Consider the following 22,742-nt stretch of genomic DNA (forward strand, 5'->3'; position numbering starts at 1 on the left):
ACGGATGGTCTCTACATCAGAGTCCGATTAAGTTCCATTTTAGCCCTGGCTCTTCCAAAGTCGGGAGAGATTATGAGGTTCAGGATTTTGACTATTTCTGGTTAGGCTGCGATTCTCCCTTTGAGTGGGGAGTTATAGGACATCTTCCAATGTTTTGTTTTGTTATGTTGTGCTTTTTCTTTTCCAATTTGGTCCCATCTGCACTCTATGTTAACTGTTCCTTTCTTTTTACATTTCAGGCGGACACAGGTTTCTATCTTTATTTTAAATTTCCTCAGTCCTTCCAAAATATCCCTATTTCTTAAATTCAGTCTCTTTTACTTCTTTATTTCTAAGGTCCATTTATTTGGAGTCCACCTAACCTATCCAGAATCCTAGTGTTCATTTTGCCTTTCTAGGGAGTAATTATCATGATTCTGGCTACAAAGATGTTGAATACTCCATTTTACAGGGCCTGAAACAACCAACCAATCTCAATGTCCTGAGATTGCCAAGACCCTTGAACCACAATGAAACTAGTAACAAAGCTTTAAAAGCTTCTACTCTTCTTTAATAGAGGCCCCTTGAGCCCTCAGCCATCACACCCCCCCACCCCATCAATGTTTTATGGAAGCTAAATTAAAGGCTGTTTTCAAACTCTTAATTGTAAAGCATTACTTTCAATTTTCATAATGACTGAGACCAAATTTAGCTTCTGGGCATTGCTTAGCCTGTCCCTAGTTGGAGAGAGGCAAGGGCTGTTTAAACCTATAATCTTAGTTTCAGTCCACACTCTATAATTTTCTGTAATGACGGCTCTGACAAGAAAATGCCTAGAAAGACACCAACCTCAGGGTCTCACAACTCTGCAAAAGCTGCTGGTTGACAGATTTTGACATAAGGGCCCCTTGGGGCAAGTTTCCATATGAATCAAGACACCCTCTGGTTTGGCCCCAGCTTGTTCAAATGTGGGCTTCTGTGCACTATTTATTTGACCCTCATCTTTCATCTCACTGGCCTCAATCCACCAATCACCGAACAACAAGCAAAGGAACGCTTTGTCCAAAATCAGCTGTACCTGCACAGTAGAGATCTGTGGCCTAATGAGCAACAGCATGAGAGAGTTATAGTGAGCATCTTTCTGGAAGTACACCACATGGACTCCAAATAGGTAGGATCACCTCACATCATTTGAAGCCAAGTCGTCCATCACAATGTACTGACAATCCTGACCAAAATTCTGGACTCAGCAGAGGAGGAACAAAGAGTTAAGGTGCCTTGTGTTGCAAAGACTGAATAGCAATAACCTAAAAACCTTGCCTTCTCCCACACCCACATAAAAACTATCCGTCACAGACTTGCCAAGACTCTCAAAATTCCCATCATAGGAATTACTCTTTTAGGTGAAAGGTATTGAATATCCTTGTTAAAATTTAACTAGGTAACCCAGAAAAGGTAACTCAAAACAATTACAAAAAAACCCTAGGGTCCTAAAAGAATTTGTTATTTGCTACATTAGGCAAGTGCCTAGAAAAAACGAATAACAAAATATAATTTGTAAAATGCTTTATAACATACACATTAATGCTTTATATGTTCATATCCCACAAACGGCATTAGAAGGAAATATTACCTTGTTATTTGGTAAGGAAATTGAGACTCAAAAAGGTAAGTTGACTCCATCCAGCTTGCTACTGACATCTGCACTAAGAGTGGGCAAAGACAGAAAAGATTTGAGAGAAGGGATCGAGAAAGATCTTTAACACTGCAGTGCATGCTAGGGTGAGGCCCAGGGCAGGGGGGCACTAAGCAACCAGAGAATACAGAGTAGCTGAGCTTCAGGTAGAAAGGGAGGTAGATGTGTAGACAAAGAAGACAAACTTTTCCCACTCCAGAACTCTGCAGAAGGTAGGCTCAGTCAGTCCTCTTACAGTATGTAGAACCACACTCAAGGATCTTTTAAAACACACAGCATAGCATTGGGTCTGTCAGTGTCCAAAAATACATTAAAGTTAACACAAACCTAGTGAGAAGTAAACAACCGGGTTCTGGTGCTGGCTCCACTAATTACTAGCTACACGACCATTTGTGCATCTTTCCATCTATCTCTGACCTTTGGCAAAAGAAAAGTGGCCATAGAGAATGAAGAAGACCACAGGACTCGTGAAAAGACCAAGTCGTCAGGATTCAACGAAGCATTCAGTATATGCCATGCACTAATCTCCTCTCTGGGGATATAGACATGAACAGGACAGGTAAGACTCCTGCTAATATTTCATTGCATTCTAGGAGCAGTGAACACAGATGATGATCAACCAAATAAGCAAACAATGTGAATGATAGGTGCCATGCAGAAAATAGATTTTGAGTTCCGACTACAAAAATGTGGGGCCAGGGACTTTCATTCTGCACCTCAATCTCCGGTCTTTAAAAAAAAAAAAGAAAGAAAGAAATGCTAACGGGGTATGTGGGTGGCTCAGTTGGTTAAGCCTCCGACTTCGGCTCAGGTTATGATCTCACAGTTCGTGGGTTCGAGCCCCGCATCAGACTCTGTGCTGACAGCTAGCTCAGAGCCTGGAGCCTGCTTCAGATTCTGTGTCTCCCTCTCTCTCTGACCCTCCCCTGCTCACACTCTGTCGCTTGCTCGCTCTCCTTCCCTCTCTCTCTCTCAGAAATAAATTAAAAACATTTAAAAAAATGTTTTTAAATGCTAACACCTCAGGCCAGGACTACTGCACATATTTGCTGTAAGGATCAAATGAAAGAATAGATTCAAAAGCTCATTGTGTAATGCAGTGACTTCACTGCTGGGAGCAAGCAAAGACAGCAAGCATGCCAGAGATTCTGTTGTTTCCAAAGACAAGATATAAAGGGGCATGCTCACTAACAACATATAAAAGGGTACCAATCAATAAAGCCCACAATGTTCTCCTCAGTGGGTAACTAGAAAGGAGCATTAGAAGAAAATGAATGGAGACTCAAGCCAAATCAGAGAAAATTCTCATTTCACATATTTACAGTTTTTTGTTTTATTATGTTTTTGTTCATAATGTGTGTTTCTTCTTTAACTGAGAAACAACATTTAATTTGACCTGTGAAAGTTAATTACAATTGGCAACTGCTTTTCTCACATGTTTGATTAAAACACACATATAGGGGCGCCTGGGTGGCTCAGTCGGTTAAGCGTCCAACTTCAGCTCAGGTCACAATCTCATGGTTCATGGGTTCAAGCCCCGCATCAGGCTCTGTGATGACAGTTAGCTCGGAGCCTGGAGCCTGCTTCAGATTCTGTAACTCCCTCTTTCTCTGATCTTCCCCTGCTCACGCTCACTAGCTCACTCTCTCTCAGAAATAAATAAAACATTAAAAAAAATTAAAACACACATACACACACACACAACATTCCCGGGGAGGGGAGGATGACCTTAAATAGTAATAACATTCCACTGTTACATGAGTGGATAAAACTTGCAAGCTGGCCATTCCTCCAGATGCTTGCTTCAGAAGGATGTAGCAGCTCACAGCTTTATATTTACACATTTGGAACAATGCTTCTGTTTCAGTCATAGACTCTCGGAGGCTCCTGCAACCGCGCACCACCTCCTGTCATGGCACTCTGTAGTCCTCTCCTCCGGGCTGCTGCTGCCTCCCAAGCAGGGGGTTGGAAGACTATCAAGTTGATTCCTTTACTCTCCTAGGCCACCACATTTTTGATGCTGTCAAGGTGCTTTTTTTTTTTTTTTAAAGGCTCATTCCAAGTGGATGCTGAAACCACAACCTGGCCATCGTGATGCTCAACAAGTGTTTCCACATGATGCTGAGGTTTAATAACCTTAATAACTCACAACCAGTGCCAAAACTCAAGGGAGGGCCACATTGTCCCCCCCAACCCCAACCTTGCTTTTTCCTGGCTAGAGCTAAGAGCTCCAGATTGTAGGGGTTCAAGTCCAGAGGGTCCACGTTAGGCTTTACCCCTGGCTTGGCACTGGCTGAGAGCACTGTGACCCTACACCTGGGGTTCCTGCAAACAGACAGAAACTACCAGAATCATGCTCACTGGCCGCAGCCATATTAACTCCACAAATTTAGTTTTTATTGCTGGAATTCACAGGACATGCAAAAGCTAAACTTGGGACAATATCAGTAAGTGGCCTCAAAGCTTCCAACTACAATAAAGCCCAAAGCCCTCTTGATTTCTTTAAAGCAATTCCATATTATGCAAACCCTAAAACCGAGTATTGTATACCACTGGCAGAAATCAAGAACTGAGCGTAGGTAAGAGGACATCCAGGCAAGAGAGTCTAGGTGTATAAATGGAAGTTGGCATTATAGGCACATGCTTTGTAAGTGAAGTTATAACCCACATTTTAGGAGATAGGGAGAGAGAGAATACTGAAAACAAACTCTTAGGCCTACTTTACCAGAACAGTACTGGCCAGCAGCTTAGCCATGTGCTAGAAGACCAATTATTTAAGTCTTATTTCTCTCACTTCCACAAGTAACCTCCGACAGCACTGGTTCTCAACTTTGGTTGCACATTACAGTCACTCGGTATGTTTTAAAAGAAGCTGGTGTCAACAACATCCATTCTCAGAGACTTGAATTCAATTACTCTATAGCATCATCAAGATGGTGGTACCCTTATAGGACATGTAGGGGATTCTAATGTACAGCCAGCTTGAGAACAAATGGGCCTACAACTGGTTTGAATGGCCACAATAGATATGAATAGCATTCCTCACTACTTGTATTCCATCAGTCCCTCCAAGTACTAGTGATACTCAATAGAACACAAGTGAGAAGATTTAAAACCAGGAGAATTTCAAGAACACCCATCAGAAGTCCCTCAACCTCTGTCCTCTGCTCCTCTGTGACCCACACCACTGTGCACAGTTTATAGCTCTCTCAAAACATGCATCCCCATGTCATTCATGACCAGGAGATAAATATAGTATTTCTCCACCTAAGAACAGGGACTGTGGCTTAGCTGTCCCCATCTCTTACCACATGCCAAAAAGAGATCCCATGTAGTAAGTACTTTCAGAGTCAGTGTTCACTGAACCATTCCCATCCCAAATGGAGCCAAATAATACCTTGTGGATGAGAGGGTGGGGCAAGGGGAAAAGGAGGGAGAACAGGGAAGGAATACAAACAAAGAAAATAGAAGAGAGAAGGGAAAATGAAGGCATAAAAATGGTTACCAAACAGAGGTAAAGCCACCACAAAGAATTTTTAGAGCTGCAAAAATCCTCATAAATCATCTATTCTAGATTCTAAAAGAATGACCTTTAGGGCCACCTGGGTGGCTCAGTTGCTTAAGCATCCACCTCCTTTTTTTTTTTTTTTTTTTTTTTTTTACAAATTACTACAAATTACCTTGATATTGATATCAAGGTATCAATGTGGTTACCGCTATACTTTTTTTAAATAGTTTATTGTCAAGTTGGTTTCCATATAACACCCAGTGCTCAACCCCACAAGTGCCCTCCTCTGTGCTTATCACCCCCCTTCCCCTCCTCCCCACCCCCATCAGTGGTGTTTGTTCTCAGCATTCAAGAGTCTCTCATGGTTTGCCTCCCTCCCCCTCCTCCACTATTTTTCCCCTTCTTCTCCCCCATGGTCCTCCATTAAGTTCCTCTTAATCCTCCTATATGTGCAAACATATGGTAGGTGTCCTTCTCTGCAGGACTTATTTTGCTCAGCATAACACCCTCAAGTTCCATCCATGTTGCTACACATGGCCAGATTTCATTCTTTCTCATAGGCATCTACCTCTTGATTCAGCTCAGGTCATGATCTCACAGTTTATGATATTGAGCCTGGTGTCTGGCTCCTCCATGCTGACAGCACAGAGCTTGCTTGGGATTCTCTCTGTCCCTCTCTATCTGAGCCTCCCAGGCTCATACAGGTGAGCTCTCTCTCCTTCTCCCTGCCCGCCTTTCTCTCTCAATAAATAAACATTAAAAACATTTTAATGACCTTTAAGCTTTGGAGACCCTTTGAGTTACTTCTTAATACCAAGATTCCTTGGCCTCATCTAAATTTACAGACTCAAAAATAAACAAACTTACAGACTCAAAAAATAAAGAAATGAATAACGACCAAAAATATGAACGTTTAACATACTCCTTTGCATATTTCTTATATACCTTCAAATTAGAGAATTCCTAGTTTAAATTCACTCCTTTTTCAAGAAGGAAAACAGGACTCTAGAGGACCAAAGGGATTTGCTGAAGGTCAATATGCTCATTAGTGGCAGAAATGGAACTTCAAAACACAGCTTTCCAACTCCCAGTCTAGTGCTGTTTCTACTACACCATGCAGGTCCCGTCAGGGCTAAGGAATGTGAACACCGACACCTAGTCTTGATCCAGAAAATGTCCCTATTCATGTGTCACATTTCCTCAAACATCTTATACCTGTTTGCCAAAATACACATCTAATTAAAAACAAAAACAGCAGGACACGTGGGTGGCTCGGTCAGTGGAAACTTAGAGTCTCGATTGCGACTCAGGTCATGATCTCGCAGTATGTGAGTTCAGGCCTCACGCTGACAGTACAGAGCCTGCTTGGGATTCTCTCTCTGCCCCTCCCCCAGTTGTACTCACTCTCTCATAACAAACAATTTAAAAAATTAAAGAAAACACAAGAGCAACAAAAACCTCCATGCAAAGGCAGCCATGACTGATAATGTTGCTAAGTGTTGCCCTTCCCAGGACTGTATACCTAATGAATGAAATTCTCAAAAGCAGCCATAACCCAAACACCCAAGTCAAGACTGACAATTGACAACAATGTAGGCATCAAACGAACCATAGTGGAGAGGTTTGGGGAGCAGGAAGTATTCCTTCATGGTTTCTCTTAGCTCCTGTTATGCATAAAGTCACTACTGATTAGCAATAATTTTACAGATGCTAGTTTAAAGACATCAATTTTTCTCTCATTATTATCTCTTGGGGACTCTATGGATCACATAACTAACATCTTCTTCAGAAGGACTGTGGATCGCTCTCTGGACATCTCAGAAGGAGTTTCTCCATTGCCTTTCCTGAAGAGGCCATCTGCTACTGAGAAGGCATTTCTAACTAGATTTATGGCTCTGGAATGTGGTGTTGATCCATCCAGCTGATTACAATTTTATATTATGCAAGATTGGATGCCTTTAGGGCCCAGTTGGCCCAGGAATTTCTAATTGGCATCTACTGAGAATGATACTCCATTACCTGCTGGAGCACATGTATATGAATAACCTTCATGCATTGACATAAACTGGGAATCAAGGACAGGCTGTGGCATTTGAATACATTAAAAAACATGCAGTACTTTAGATTTTGTTCAGAGACCATACCAAAGACTCAGAAGTTCAGAAGCACAAATCCACTTTTATTCAACATGGAAGCATTGCAGTGAAACATTCCAACAACCTAAAGAAACACAAATTTGGGGCATCTGGGTAGCTCAGTTGATTAAGCATCTGACTCTTGATTTCAGCTCAGGTCATGATCTCACAATTCGTGGGATCAAGCCCCGTCTCGGGCTCTGCACCAACAGCATGAAGGCTGCTTGGGATCCTCTCTGCCTCACTCTTTGCCCCTTCCCTGCTCATACTCTGCCTCTCTCCTTCTCTCTCTCAAAATAAATAAGCATTTAAAAATATATTATATAAATAAGCTATATTATTATGAAACAAATTCTACTTCTATATGTTCTTTATATAAACATCACAAAATTTCTGTTATGCTTCAATTTTGAAAAAAAAATGAGCATCACATTATGGAAAAGCCTATTACCAAGACATAACATACACCCAAACTGTATTTTGGGGAGCACAACCTCTGTTCAAAGGTGTGTGTTCTCTAGCTGGCAAAAGTGGATTTATTAAGCACTTAAGTACATGAAGAAGTAAAAGTCTGGGCACTTAGCCAAGAGCTATTTATAAATTACTTTTGAAGACATAACATATAGAATAAAATTATATGAGAAAAAGCACTCACCATAACAGATAGTGTGACATTTGGCAAGACTCAGCTGTGTATTTATTATTACGTTTCATGTATCTATGAGTCTGTTTCTGTTTTGTTCATTTGTTTCGATTTTCAGATTCCACATATTAAGTAAAATCATACCATATTTGTACTTCTCTGACTTACTTCACTTAACATAATACAGTCTAGGTTTATCTGTGCTGTCACCAATGGCCAGATTACATTATTCTTTATAGCTGAGCAATATTCCATTGTGTATACATATATATGTATATATATATATGTATATATACCACCACACACACACACACACACACACACACACACTTCTTCATCCATGTACCTATCGATGGGACGCTAACATTATTTTCATATATTGACTATTATAAATTATCCTGCAACAAACATAGGGATACATATATCTTTTTGAATTAGTATTCGCATTTTCTTGAGATAAATACCCAAAACTTATTCAATGGATATGTTCTCTTTTGAATTTTCTAAGGAACCTCCATACAGTTTCCCACAGTAGTTGCACAAGTTTACATTCCCAATAACAGTGTATAAAGCTTCTCTTTACTCCACATATCCTCACCAACACTTGTTATTTCTTGTCTTTTTGATACTAGCCATTCTAACAGGTGTAAGGTGATATCTCATTGTGATTTTAATGTGCATTATCCTGATGACTGGTTGAGTATCATTCCATATGTCTGCTGTCCATCTGTAGGTCTTCTTTAAAAAATGTCTATTCAAGGCCTTTACCCACTTTCTAATTGAGTTGTTGTTTCTTTCAATATTAAGTTCTATAAGTTTTTATATGTTTTGTATACTAATCTTTTATCAGATCATTTGCAAATAACTACTCCCATTGACTAGGCTGCCTTTCCATTTTCTAGATGATTTCCTTCACTGTGCAAAATCTTTTTAGTTTGATGTAACCCCATTTGCTTATATTAGCTTTTGTTGCCCTTGCCTATGGAAACTGGTCTAAGAAATTATTGCTAAGATCAATATAATAAGTTTACCACCTATGTTCTGTTCTAGGTGTTTTTTCATTTCAGGTCATACATTCAAGACTATAATCCATGTAGGATTTATGGTATAGTTTCAGATCTTACACTCAAGACTTTAATCAATTTTGAATTTTTTTAATGTTTATTTTTGAAATTTTTATTGTTTATTTTTGAGAGAGAGAGAGCAAGCAGAGGAGGGGCAGAGAGATTGGAAGACACAGAATCTGAGGCAGGCTTCAGGCTCCGAGCTGTCAGCACAGAGCCCAACCTGGGGCTCAAACCCACAAACCAGGCAATCATGACATGAGTCAATGCCAGACGCTCAACTGACTGAGCCACCCAGGTGGCCATCAAAACTTTAATCAATTTTCATTTTATTTTCGTATAGAAATGTTCTATTTTCATTCTTTTGCATGTAGCAGTCTACTTTTCACAACACTATTTACTAAGAAGTCTCTTTCCTCGTTGTATATTCTTGCCTCTTTGTCATAGATTAGTTGACCACATATATGCATGAATTTATTTCTAGACTTCTTATTCTATTCCATTCACTTATGTATCTATTTTCTAGCCATCACCATATCTTTTTGATTAATATGGCTTTGTAGTATAATTTGAAATCAAGGAAAATGATACCTCCAAGCTTTGTTCTTCTTTCTCAAGATAGCTTTGACTATTCAGGGTCTTCTGTGTTTCTACACAAATCGTAACTTCATACAACTTCATTGTAGTTCTATGAAAAATGTCATTGGTATTTTGATGGGAATTGTATTTAAACTATAGATTGCTCTGTGCAGTATGGATGGACATTTTTACAATAAATATTAATTCTGCCAATCCATGAACACAAAATATTTTTCCATTTATTTGTGCTGTCTCCAATATTTTTTTTGATGTTTTTTTTTTTTTATTTATTTCTAGGAGAGATAGAGAGAGACAGCGTGAGCAGGGGAGGGTCAGAGAGAGAGGGAGTCACAGACTGAAACAGGCTCCAGGCTCTGAGCTGGTAGTCAGCACAGAGCCCGACGCGGGGCTCGAACCCACCAACCGCGAGATCATGATCCAAGCGAAAGTTGGACGCTTAACCAACTAAGCCACCCAGGCGCCCCGTTGTCTCCAATATTTTTAATCAATCACTTCACCTCTTTCATTTAATTTATTCCTGGATATTTTATTCCTTTTGATGCAATTGTAAATGGTACTATTTTCTTAATTTCTCCTCCTGATAGCTTATTATTAGCATATAGAAATGTAATTGATTTCTGTGTGCTAATTTTGTATCCTGAGACTTTGCTGTATTCATTTGCTCTAATAGTTTTTGGTGGATTCTTTAGAGTTTTCTATAGATAGTATCATGTCATCTGCCATTCTTTCCGATTTACATGCCTTTGATTTCTTTTTCATGCCTAATTATTGTGGGTAGGACTTCCATAATATGTTGAATAAAAGTGAATGGGCATCCTTATTCCTGATCTTATAGGAAAAGTATTTGGTTTTCACCTGTGAGTATTATGTTAGCTGTGGGCCACACTGGCTCTTAATGGTGCCTTAAGTTTCCACCATTAGTAAAACATTAAGACAATGACTCTCATCTTATTTGAGGGCAACAGACATAGTGAAATCTTTATGAGGTAAAGGCACAATATAATCTGTTGGGAAAAAAATACATCTGGTAATGATTAAGAGCATGAGCTCTGGAATATGGCTGTCTGAGTTAATACCTGTGAATCTATGTCACTTCCTGGCTGTATGGATTCAGTCTGTTCCAGGCAAGCTTCTAACCTCATCCATTCACAACACTGCCCTTGTCAAGGTCAAGTATGATCCATATGTTGCTAAACCAATGGTTTATTGTCAGTCCCCACCTTATTGACTATCTGTAGTATTTACCATGTATCTCTCCAACTTGAAATATATTCTTTACCTGGATTTCAGGGCAACACACTCTTGTGGTTTTCCTCATTCCTCACTGATTTCTCCTTCTTACTTTCCCAGTTGGCTCTCCTTCCTCTTCCCAATGTCTATAAGCTTAAGTGCCCCAGGACTCGCTTCTGAACTTTCTTCTCTTTCTATATATACTCATCTTTGCTTAACTCCTTCAGTCTCCTCACATTGAATCACTTATACCTCCTAAATTTATAATTCTACCCAGTACACCTCCTCTGAACTATATATATATATATATATATATATATATATATATATATATATATGCAACCACTTCCATAATACCTCCCACTTGACTGCTTGATAGGCCTCTAAAATCTAACATATTCAAAACCAAACTGTGGCTCTTCCTTCTCAAACCTGTTCATCCCACCATCACTTCCATTTCAGGTGTTCGCAATTTCCAACCGCTGAGGCCAAAAACTTTGAGATCATGTTTGACTCCTACTTTTCTTTCATATCTCAATTCCTTTAAGTAGCAAGTCCCACTAGTCTACTTTAATAATCTCTCCAAAATTCAACCTCTTCTCAAGACCTATACTATCACCACCCTGATCTAAGCCACCATAATACCTTACAAGAACTATTTATGCTAGCCTCAACCTGAACTACCAGCTTTTGTCACTGGCCCCTCATAGTCAGTTCTCAACAGAGCAGCCTGGGTTGCTATTAAAATGGACAGATAGAGGCACCTGGGTAGCTCAATTGGTTAAGCGTCCAACTCTAGATGTTGGCTCAGGTCATGATCTCACGGTTCGTAAAACTGAGCCCCACATAGGGCTTTGCGCTGACAGCGTTGAGCCTGCTTAGGATTCTCTCTCTCTCTCTCTCTCTCTCTCTCTCCTCCCCACCCTCTACCTTTCCCCCGCTTGTGTGTGCTCTCTCTCTCCCTCTCCCAAAATAAATATATAAATTTAAAAAAAAATGTACACCAGATCTTATCCCTCATCAGCTTAAAACTCTCCTAGGATTTTCTCATGCAGGCAATAGCTACAATCTTTACAATAGCCTACTAAAGGCCCTCTTATCTTACTGCTATCCCTCTAAACTTATCTCCAACTGCTCTCCATCTAACTCTCTCCATGCTAACTATAGTGACCCCCTTGTTCTATCTTGAATAAACTAAGCAATATTCCACCTCATCTTCTTTGTACTTTTTGTTCACTCTACCTGGAAAACTCTTACTCTGCTTATCTACATAGTTCCTTCCCTTGACTACTGCAGGCTGTGCTCAAATATAATTATCAATGAGGCCTGGACTACTCCAATTTAATACCATAACCACACCCTCCATCCCAGGCTTTGATATGCCTTCCCTCAATTATTTTCTTCCAACATACAGTAAATTTGATTTTTCAGCTTACTGTGTATCTCCAGATGTATACATTAGAATATAAGCTAAATTAGGACATGAACTATCATTTGCTTTGTTCGCTATCATATCCAAAGTATCTAGAATTGCTCTTGGAAGTTAGAAAGTACACAGGGCATGTTTGGTGAATGAGTCAATAGTCTTAGGTAAGTTATATAAACTATGTCATAGTTTGCTCATCTGTAAAATGAGGAGATCACTGCTACCTACCTCATCAAATTGCAGTAAAGACTAAATTAATGAATACATGTAAGACACTGCAAAGTAACTAAACACAATAAGCACTCAGTATTTGAAGTTATTATTACTCCTATTCACTAAGAGGATATGAGTAAGTATAGGAAAGGAGGAAGGAAAGACATGGGCCAGGAACTTTGAAATCCAGGCCACTGGTATCCAGTGACTGGAGTGGGGTAGGATGGGGAGGAAACACAGTGCAAGAAAGTCCTCATTGGAAACTTTGGAAAATTTATGGTATTCGCGCAAAACAAGTACATTTGATAGAGGATATGGTACAATCTGCCTTAAGCTGGGCCTCAGTGTGTCCATGGGCCCACTTTTCCTTTCGGCTACTAGCAGCAAAAAGTTCCTGATTAAGTAACCCTGATTGTTTCTATGGCTTATATGATGCTTATATGATGACCCAGAAAACAAGAAAAGAGTTTGTTCTAGCTCTCTATAAACTACAAAGGAAATGCAACATGGTAATTCACAAAGAGAGATGGGGGGAATTTCTATAAGGAAACGAGTCGTAATTTTCAAATAGCAAAAAGTTACTAGAGGCCAGGAGTAGCAAAACTGTAAGAATTTAGAAACATGTGAGTGATAGCCTTTTTGAAGTGTTCTGCCTTCCTTAAGGTCAGAGTTTAAGTAAAGTCTCAAATTAAGCTTTGCAGATTTTGATAGTGCTCATTTAGAGTTTGGATATTTTCTTCCTGTCTTATTATGCTGGGAAAGGGGCCATGGGCAGTTCTCTTTCAGCACCTGAAAACATTTCTATAAAAAATTCATCAACCATTAATTTGTTTCGATGACACATTTAGATTTTCAATTCCAAGGCTGCACCTGCTGCCGTAGTGTGAAGAAAACACCTTCAGGTGATTTTACTCTGCCTGCTAAAGGGCAAACATGACCTCAGCTAACCACCGAGACACTTCATCACAATTTTAAAAGGAGTATTTAGAAAGAATACACAGTTGGTAAATACATTTGGGTATCAGAAAATGGGTCCCCAGGTAAGCAACCATGAACACTAGCTACTGAGGTTGAAGGAAAACTGGAATTGACAGTGGAGGAGGGAAAGTACCAGTTGCAGCCCTGAGATCATCTTCAGTCATGGGAGCTGTGTTTTTACCAATAACCTTCCCTTTCTAAGTTCCCTCCAGGAAGAGAGGGCTATAGAATCCTGAAAAAAAAATGCAACCAAAACATATTTGAAGAATTGGAAGTATGAGAAGGAGTAGACACTGTGATGCACTCCAATGAAATACCTAATGTTTCTCTTGCCGAAGCAGCTTTGCATAAAGCTATTAGCCCCTTCAGAGATTACCTCAACTGTAGAGAGCCATACTGTCCACAGTCAGGATCCTTCTTAGGGCATCCTACAGCCAATAACTGATGGACGAAAGGGTGATGACCTGGCCATTCTGGCTCAACTCCGGAAAATTCTAAAGGACCTTTTTTAGCTCCAGATTTCCCTGTGCAGTTAACTGAGGCTACTGTTGAACTATAGCTCAAATTCTCCCTCCGTCCATTCCGACTTCCTTCCTTTCCCTTCCATGAGTCTTGATGCAAAGGGTACTCCTAAATAAACAAACTATAGTCTAAATGCCGTATCAGAGTCTGCATTCAAGGGAACCAAGCCATGACAGCATAGGCAACACTATAAGAAATGTCCAATGCATTTTACTTCAGTAAACATTCATTCGATTCATATTCATAGAAGACCTACTGTATATCAAGCACTTTTTAGGGATCAAGGATGCACCACTGAACAAGACAGACAAAGTTCCTGGTCTCAAGGAACCAAATTGATTTGGAGGTGCGGCTAATTTAGATTGCATGGTCACAGATGGGTTCAATAAGAAAGTGATGTAAGAGATGGCCTGACATACACACATGTACAGTAAGAACATTCCAGGCAGAGGAAAGCACGAGTGCAAAGGTCTTACTGTGAAAATGAACTAGGCATGTTCTGGAACCTAAAAGAAGGTCACTGTAGCTGGATAGGAGAGGAAAGATGAAGGTGGAGAGGTGTCCAGGGGCCAAATTATGGTAAGGAGTTTCTGTTTCATTCTATGTACATTTGGAAGTTGTGAGTTTTTCAAGCAGGGCAGTGACATTGTCAGATTTACTAGAACTCCAGCTACTGTGAAAAAAGATTGATTATAAAAAAGAATAAAAGTGGGAAAATCAACTGGAAAGCGACTGCAGAAGTCCAGTGTTAGGGAGAACGGTGGCTTGGTCCAGGTGGCAAGAATAGGGGTGAAGAAAGGAACCTGGATTCCAGATATATTTTAGAGCTACAACCACCAAGCTTGCTGGATGAACCAGATATAAGGAATAAGGTAGAGAAGGTTTAGAGAAGATTCTGGAGCTCTGACTTGAGATGCTGAAGAATAGCTCATTTTTTTAACATCCACTTGGAACACATGTTGAGCACCTTCTATATATCAAACACGATGTTGAGTACAGAAGATGTCAAAGTGATGAATCATGTGTGGCCCCCAAATTCAAAGAGTTCAGAGACAAAATATAGGATACATCTATATGGTTAATAAAGTGATGACAGCGTTTGGCAAAGGTCAAAGAAATACAATCTTTTATTGTTTTCAACTTGCCTCATGCATACTAATCTTGTTCCTCTAACACACAGTGCACTTGCAACGGAACCAGGCAACTATTTGGTGCTAGAGAAATACATGTTGACTGCTGGTTAATCTAGCAACTCTCCCCAGGATATTTATGCATGCCCCACTCTTTGAAGAAATGAAGTAATTAACTGTTTTATACTTCCCATGAAATGGTTTTAGAATCTCAGTCCCAAATTTATGTTCTAAAAGTGGGGGAATGGATTGTTTTGCCTTAATGGACTGATGAGAGTCTATTCAGGAAAATAAAAAAAATGACACTAGTTCGAACACTATACAATTGGCCTTGGCAGAGACTAGTTCTTCACCAATATTCTTTCTCTACCTCCTTCTTAGAAATATAACCTTTATTTTGTAGACAGTAACATGGTCATCACAGAAAAAATAATTATTTTCCATACTGCACTGCTGCAAGGTTTGGCCTCTTAACTAAGTTCTGTCCAATAGGATGAAAATAGAAATGTACTCCAATGATTTCCTCTTTCCAGCTGGCTACAAAGTGTCCATGAATGATGTCTACAACTGGAACAACTCTTTGGACTATGAGGTAGAAGTGGTAAGAATTCAGATGCAAAACACAGAAAGAGGCGATTTCCTGTTTGATCACAGAGCTGCCAGAATGCTTATCAAATCATGTAATTTACATAAGAAAAAATAAAAATTTTGTCACATTTAAGCCAGTATGATTTTGGGTTTTCTGCATCTTGCAGCAAAACCCAAGCCCAATACAATGAACATGCACCAATTCAGTTAAAACAAATGAAGTGGTTTGGGTGTTAAAATAGCTTGAGACTGAGACTCAACAAAGGTCTACAGAACAAAAAGTAATTTGAAAATGAATATTCCTTTTAATATTTCTATTATAATCAGAATACCCATTTTTTCCCAGAAATCTTGAACATGCCAAAAGTTATCTCATCTGCTAATTCTTATTAAGGGAAAAAATAAAATTCCTATTGCCTCCTCAAAAGGCAGTAGAGTACATAGTTAAAAGAGTAAGTGACAGGAACAGGACTAGAAGGAGCTACACTGATCTTCTCCCCAGAGAAATAACTGTAACTGGTAAAAATTAAGGATAACCACTTGATGCCTTTAGAAACTGCCCTAAGACCCAGAAGATATGAACAGACACTTCTCCAAAGAGGACATCCAGATGGCCAACAGACACATGAAACGATGCTCAGCATCCCTCCTCATCAGGGAAATACAAATCAAAACCACACTGAGATACCACCTCACGCCAGTCAGAGTGGCGAAAATGAGCACATCAGAGAACTCTAGATGCTGGCGAGGATGTGGAGAAACGGGCACCTTCCTACACTGTTGGTGGGAATGTAAACTGGTACAGCCCTTCTGGAAAACAGTGTGGAGGTTCCTCAGGAACCTAACAATAGAACTCCCCTATGACCCAGTAATAGCACTGCTAGGAATTTACCCAAGGGATACAGAAATGCTGATGCATAGGAGCACACGTACCCCAATGTTCATAGCAGCACTCTCCACAATAGCCAAAACATGGAAAGAGCCTAAGTGCCCATCAACAGATGAATGGATCAAGAAGATGTGGTTTATCTATACCATGGAATACTACATGGCAATGAGAAAGAATGAAATCTGGCCTTGTGTAGCAACGTGGATGGACCTTGAGAGTGTTTTGCTGAGCGAAATAAGTCAGGCAGAGAGGACAAATATCATATGTTTGCACGTATAGGAGGATTAGGAGGAACTTAACGGAGGACCATGGGGGAGAAGAAGGGGGGAAATGGTGGGGGAAAGGGAGAGGCAAACCATGAGAGACTCTTGAATGCTGAGAACAAACTGAGGACTGATGGGTGTGGGGGGGAGGGGGGTGATGGGCATGGAGGAGGGCACTAGTTGGGATGAGCGCTGGGTGTTATATGGAAACCAACTTGACAATAAACTATTTGTAAAAAAAAAAAAAAAAAAAAAAAGAAAGAAAAGAAAAAAAAGAAATTGCCCTAAGACCATTCAGTAAAAAGACAAACATGTACTCAACAAAATCTACTAAAACAGCAAGAGCCTGTGGCATTTGAGCCATGACCTACTCTCTCCCAACCCTCCCCCACACTCCACACAATGGAAACTCCATTCCTAGTAAGTGCAGCAAAGAACACAGAGCTCCCTCTCCCTGAGCTTACAATCTAGAGCTACATTTCTCCGTAAGAATTCCATTCATCCACAACTTCATGTTACAGAAGGATATTCTAGGTAAGGGCAGCTGAGAAGTCTGGGACTCCATTCCTGCATTCAGCCCACACCCATAACTCTACCCCAGACATAGCAGGAGAAGTACACTTGGGCTTCAATCACTTTCAACCCAGCTTGCTCATAGAGCCATGCCAGGAGAGGCAAACCAGGATAATCAGAAACTACCACTCTTACCAAGTGCTGAAATCATAAATCTGGAGTGTCATTTAAAGAGAAATGGAAAACTGTCCCATCCACAGCTCCAGAACGTTGGCACAGAAACTGTGATGGGGGGAGGGGGGTTGGTTAAGAGAGGACTATGTAACTCTCCCCAGGGGAGAGCTCTATTTGGAATAAACCACAGATATTTTCAGGCCTAAGGGTGCTATCAAAAACAAGGAATATTATTGCCCTAGGAAATGAAGAGGTGGTTGGTAGCTCCACAAGAGCAATAACCTGAACCATACACCAGACAGTTTAAAGGACTATACAAGGGAGAGAACTAAGAAGAGTCCTACCGGGGTCAGAATATGCTTTAAAAATGCCTCCAACATTATCTCTACAAATGGGTCCACATGTAACTGGATCAGATGCAGCAATATATCCTGTAATTTATCCACATGCATATTTATCAAAAACTATACTGCAGGCAGCTGACATTAGTTGAAGGTAACAGCTGAATGTGAAACCAATAGAGGAAGGCAGTTTGTCAGAGATCAAAGCACACAACCCACCAAAACATAGGATGCAGAGAAAGCACTGCTAAGAGGAAAATTTACAGCTGTAAATGCTTACATTTAAAAGAAAAAGTAAATTACAGACCACCTGGTGGCTCAATCGGTTAAGCATCTGACTCTTGATTTCAGCTCAGCTCATGATCTCAGGGTTCCTGGGATCAACCCCCCACATCAGGCTCCACGCTGACAGTGCAGAGCTACTTGAGATTCTCCATCTCTCTCTTTCTCTGCCCCTCCCCCACTCATTTATTCTTTCTTCCTCTCTCCCTCTCACTCTTCCCCTTTCCACTCATGTTCCCTATCTCAAAATAATTTTTTTAAAATGTGGTTCAACATAAAAAAATCAAACATTATAAAACATCACATTAATGGAATAAAGAAAAACAAACACATGATCATTCCAATGCAGAAAAGGTACTTGACAAAACCTAATACCATTTCATGTTAAAAACCCTCAGATAACTAGGAATAGAGGAAAAATTTCTCACCAGAATATAGAGTATTTATGAAAACTCACAGCTAACATCATACTTAATGGTGAAGAACTGCAAGCTTTCTCCCTCCCTAAGATTGGCAGCAAAACAAGGATGTTGGTTTTTATCAATGTTACTCAACAATGTACTGGGAGTTTTAGTCAAAGCTATGGCATATGAAATATAAAAGGCATCAAAATTTAAAAGAGGTAATATCTCTATATATAGATGACATGAATTTATATATAGAAAACAGAAGAATCCATAAAGCTATTGGAGCTAATAATTCCACATAGTTACAGGGCACACTACCAACATGCAAGTATCAGTTGTTTCTATACTACTGATCCTTGAACAACATGGGTTTGAAAGTGCAGGTCCACTTACACATGCACTTTTTCAGTAACTACTAGTACCATAAAGTATCTTCTATTCTTTATAATTTTCTTAACATTTTCTTCCTTCTAACTTAAGAATATGGTATATCACATACATGACATACAAAATATGTGTTAACTGTTTATGTTACTGACAAGACTTCCAGTCAACAGTAGGAAACTAGTAAAGTTTTGGAGAGGTCAGAAGTTATACGTGGAGTTCAATACCCCTAAAACCCCATGTTGTCCAAGACAAATGTACACTATCAATGTTTAAAAAAAAATGTCCATTTACAATAACATCTAAAAGAAATAAACACTCAGGATTAAATGTAACCAAGGATTTGAAAGTCATGTTTACTAAAAACTACAAAATATTAGTGAAAGAAGTTAAAGACTTACATAAATGGAAAAGCATCCCCTGTTCCTGGATAGAAGTCTTATCATTGTTAAATAAGTAAAAAATTACCATACTAGCATCAGGACAAACAGACCAATAGAATAGAATAAAAAGGCCAGAAATAATCTCATATATATGGTTAATTGCTTTTAAAAAAGGGATGCTAGACTATTCAATGGGGAGAGAACAGTCTTTTCAACAGCTACTGCAAAATAAGGAAACAGGAGCTTATACCATAAAGACAAATTAATTCAAAATGGATCAAAGATCTGAGCTCAAGAGCTTAAAATATAAAACTCCTGGAAGAAAACACTGAAAAGGGGTGCGTGGGTGGCTCAGTCGGTTAAGTGTCTGGCTTGGGCTCAGGTCATGATCTCCCAGTTCACGAACTCAAGCCCTGCATCAGGCTCTGTGCTGACAGCTCAGAGCCTGGAGCCTGCTTCAGATTCTAGGTCTCTCTGTCTCTGTCTCTCTCTCTCTCTGACCCTCCCCACTCATGCTCTGTCTCTCTCTTGTTTTTTCTGAAAAATAAATAAAAACATTTTTAAAATTTTTAAAAAGAAAACATTGAAAAAAATATTCCTGAAATTAGATTTGGCAATAATTTCAAGCATATAATGTGAAAAGCAACTAATGAAAAAAAAAAAGATAAATTGGACCTCATCAAACTTAAAACCTGTGTCCATAAAAGAAAATTCAGACTACTAAATGTGAGAAAATATCTGTAAATTGAATATTTGATAATGAATTAATGTCCAAAATATAAAGAACTCCTAAAATTCAGCAACAACAACAAAAAAACCTGATTCAAAAATGGGAAAAGGATTTGAATAGGCATTTCCCCAAAACAAAAATATACAAATGGTGGATAAGCACATGAAAGGATACTTAACATAATTACTCATCAGGAAAACGAAAATTAAAACCAAAGGATACCACATTTACCTTCCTAGGATACCTATAATTTTTAAAAATGGAACATAAGTTTCGGAGAGGATGTACTAAAATTGCAACCCTCATAGTATTGCTGAAGGGAATGTTCAGTGGTGCAGCCACTGTGAAAAACACTTTGTCAGATTCTCAAATGGTTACACATAGAACTATCAATATGACCCAACAATTCTATTCTGAGGCATATATCCAAAAGAATTTTTTTTTTTTTAATTTTTAACATTTACTCTTGAGAGACAGAGCATGAGTGGGGGAGGGAAAGAGAGGCAGACACAGGATCCAAAGCAGGCTCCAGGCTCCAAGCTGTCAGCACAGAACCAGATGTGAGGCTCAAACTCATGAACTGCAAGATCATGACCTGAGCCGAAGTCGGACGCTCAACTGACTGAGCCACCCAGGTGGCCTTCTTATCTGATAATTCTATCTCTTAATTTGGTAATTGACTGAGCCACCCAAGCGCCCTCCAAAAGAATTTAAAGCCAGGACCTAAACAGATATTTGCATACCAATGTTCACTGAACAATTACACACTATAGCCAAAATGTGGAGACAATCCATGTTGTCTCCTGTACAACTCTGGTCTCTCCAAATAGCCTACAGTAAGTTGTTTGGAAGCCTTACCAATAACAGAAATAATCAATTAACAGATTAATAATATTTAATTTTGTATTTAATATATATATCATGTTGGATTCTTACAATAAAGTATGCTAGAGAAAAGATTATTAGGAAAATCATAAGGCGAAAAAATACATTTCTAGTACTGCACTGTACTTACTGAAAGAAGTCCACACACAGTTCAAAAAACTTGCTTTTCAAGGGTCTACTATATTGTAAAGCAATGTAATTTCTTACTCTAAGAAATAATGCATTCATAATTACAAAAGTGAGCAAATGAATGCTGTCTCAGCACAGATCCTTCATTGAAATACTATATAGCAGTGATCAGTAAGGTTTTTCTGTAGAGAGAGTAAATATAAATATTAAGCATTGCATGTCATACTGTGTCCACTGAAACTACTTGACTATGCTGCTACAGCATGAAAATAGCCATAGATAATACATTTAAAAAATGGTGTGACTGTTCCAATAAAACACTATTCACAAAAACAGGTGGTAGCCATATTTGCCTCACAAACTGTAGTTTGTAGCCTCGGTGCTAGACATGTGGCTTGAATAAACTACTAATACATTTTGATAGACTCAGACATACTTTTGTTCTTAAGGACATGCTTTGTAGAATACTGATCCTCTATTTCCCTTAAACAGTTCACTTTGACTAGGGAATTTACTGGTTGATTTTTCCTCGTAAATACACTAGCTAATGCTGATGCTTTACCAGATGTTCCTAAAGGACCAAAAAACAATTCTGAAACATACATCCAGATCCCTTCATGACATTTTGACAGGCTACGTCTATCTATGACAATAATATTTACTTCTTCCATTGTGGAAATTAATGGAAATTAATATCTATAAATTGCTTGCAAGTTATGAGGAGAGTATTATGTGGTTCTGCATCCAGGACCCCTTTATTTTTTTAAAAATTTTTTTTTAAGTGTTTTATTTATTTCTAGGAGAGAGAGAGAGACAGCGTGAGCAGGGGAGGGTCAGAGAGAGAGGGAGTCACAGACTGAAACAGGCTCCAGGCTCTGAGCTGGCAGTCAGCACAGAGCCCGACGCGGGGCTCGAACCCACGAACCGCAAGATCATGACCCGAGCGAAAGTCGGACGCTTAACCGACTACGCCACCCGGGCGCCCCCAGGACCCCTTTATTAATTATGCATTTTCCTCAGTGTAAACCACAATAAATTTATTCCTATTTATCTTTTGTTTTCTCAGTACATACATAGATGAAATAGCCACGAGAACCAAAATGAAAACCTGGATGCCTCTACAATTATACAGACAGTTGATTACAGATTTGGTCTTGGCCCACAATTACCAAACAATGCCACCCAACCACATGGCTCCAGTAAAGAAGGGGCAACTGCCTTCAGTTTTTTACTACAAGATTCTCCTTGACATTTTCCCTCTAAACCACATCTTAAACATCTGATGCAACACACTCTTCTTAGACACTCTGCACGATTTTTTTCCCATAATATGCTTTGCAGGCCTGCCCTAACTGAATTACAGTGAGAATCCTCATGGTATTTATCAGAAATGCAGCATACCAAAAGTTATTTCACCTGCCATTTCTCATTAAGAAGAAAACAGACAAGCTGTACGGTTCCCATTGCTGAGGAAAGGACAGCCTCTCCCAGAAACTAGCTCTCTTCTTTCCTCTACTACCCCCTTGGCATCTGACCAGAGTTTGAAATAAATTTAAAATCCCATTATAATAAAGTGAGGACACCCCACCCCCAGTTTGTGTGTGTTGATCTGCTATATCTTATGTTGTTCAATAGACAAAAATTCAAACT

General features: G+C 39.4%; 1 pseudogene; it reads right to left on the reverse strand.

Moving 5' to 3' along the window:
* Nucleotides 1-3,538: 3,538 nt before the first annotated feature.
* Nucleotides 3,539-4,020, reverse strand: LOC120225807 (annotated as a pseudogene).
* Between the last annotated feature and the right edge of the window lie 18,722 nt (nucleotides 4,021-22,742).

This window comes from Hyaena hyaena, unplaced genomic scaffold, assembly GCF_003009895.1.
Source record: "Hyaena hyaena isolate Hyena2069 unplaced genomic scaffold, ASM300989v1 scaffold_1517, whole genome shotgun sequence".
In the NCBI taxonomy this organism is placed as follows: domain Eukaryota; kingdom Metazoa; phylum Chordata; class Mammalia; order Carnivora; family Hyaenidae; genus Hyaena; species Hyaena hyaena.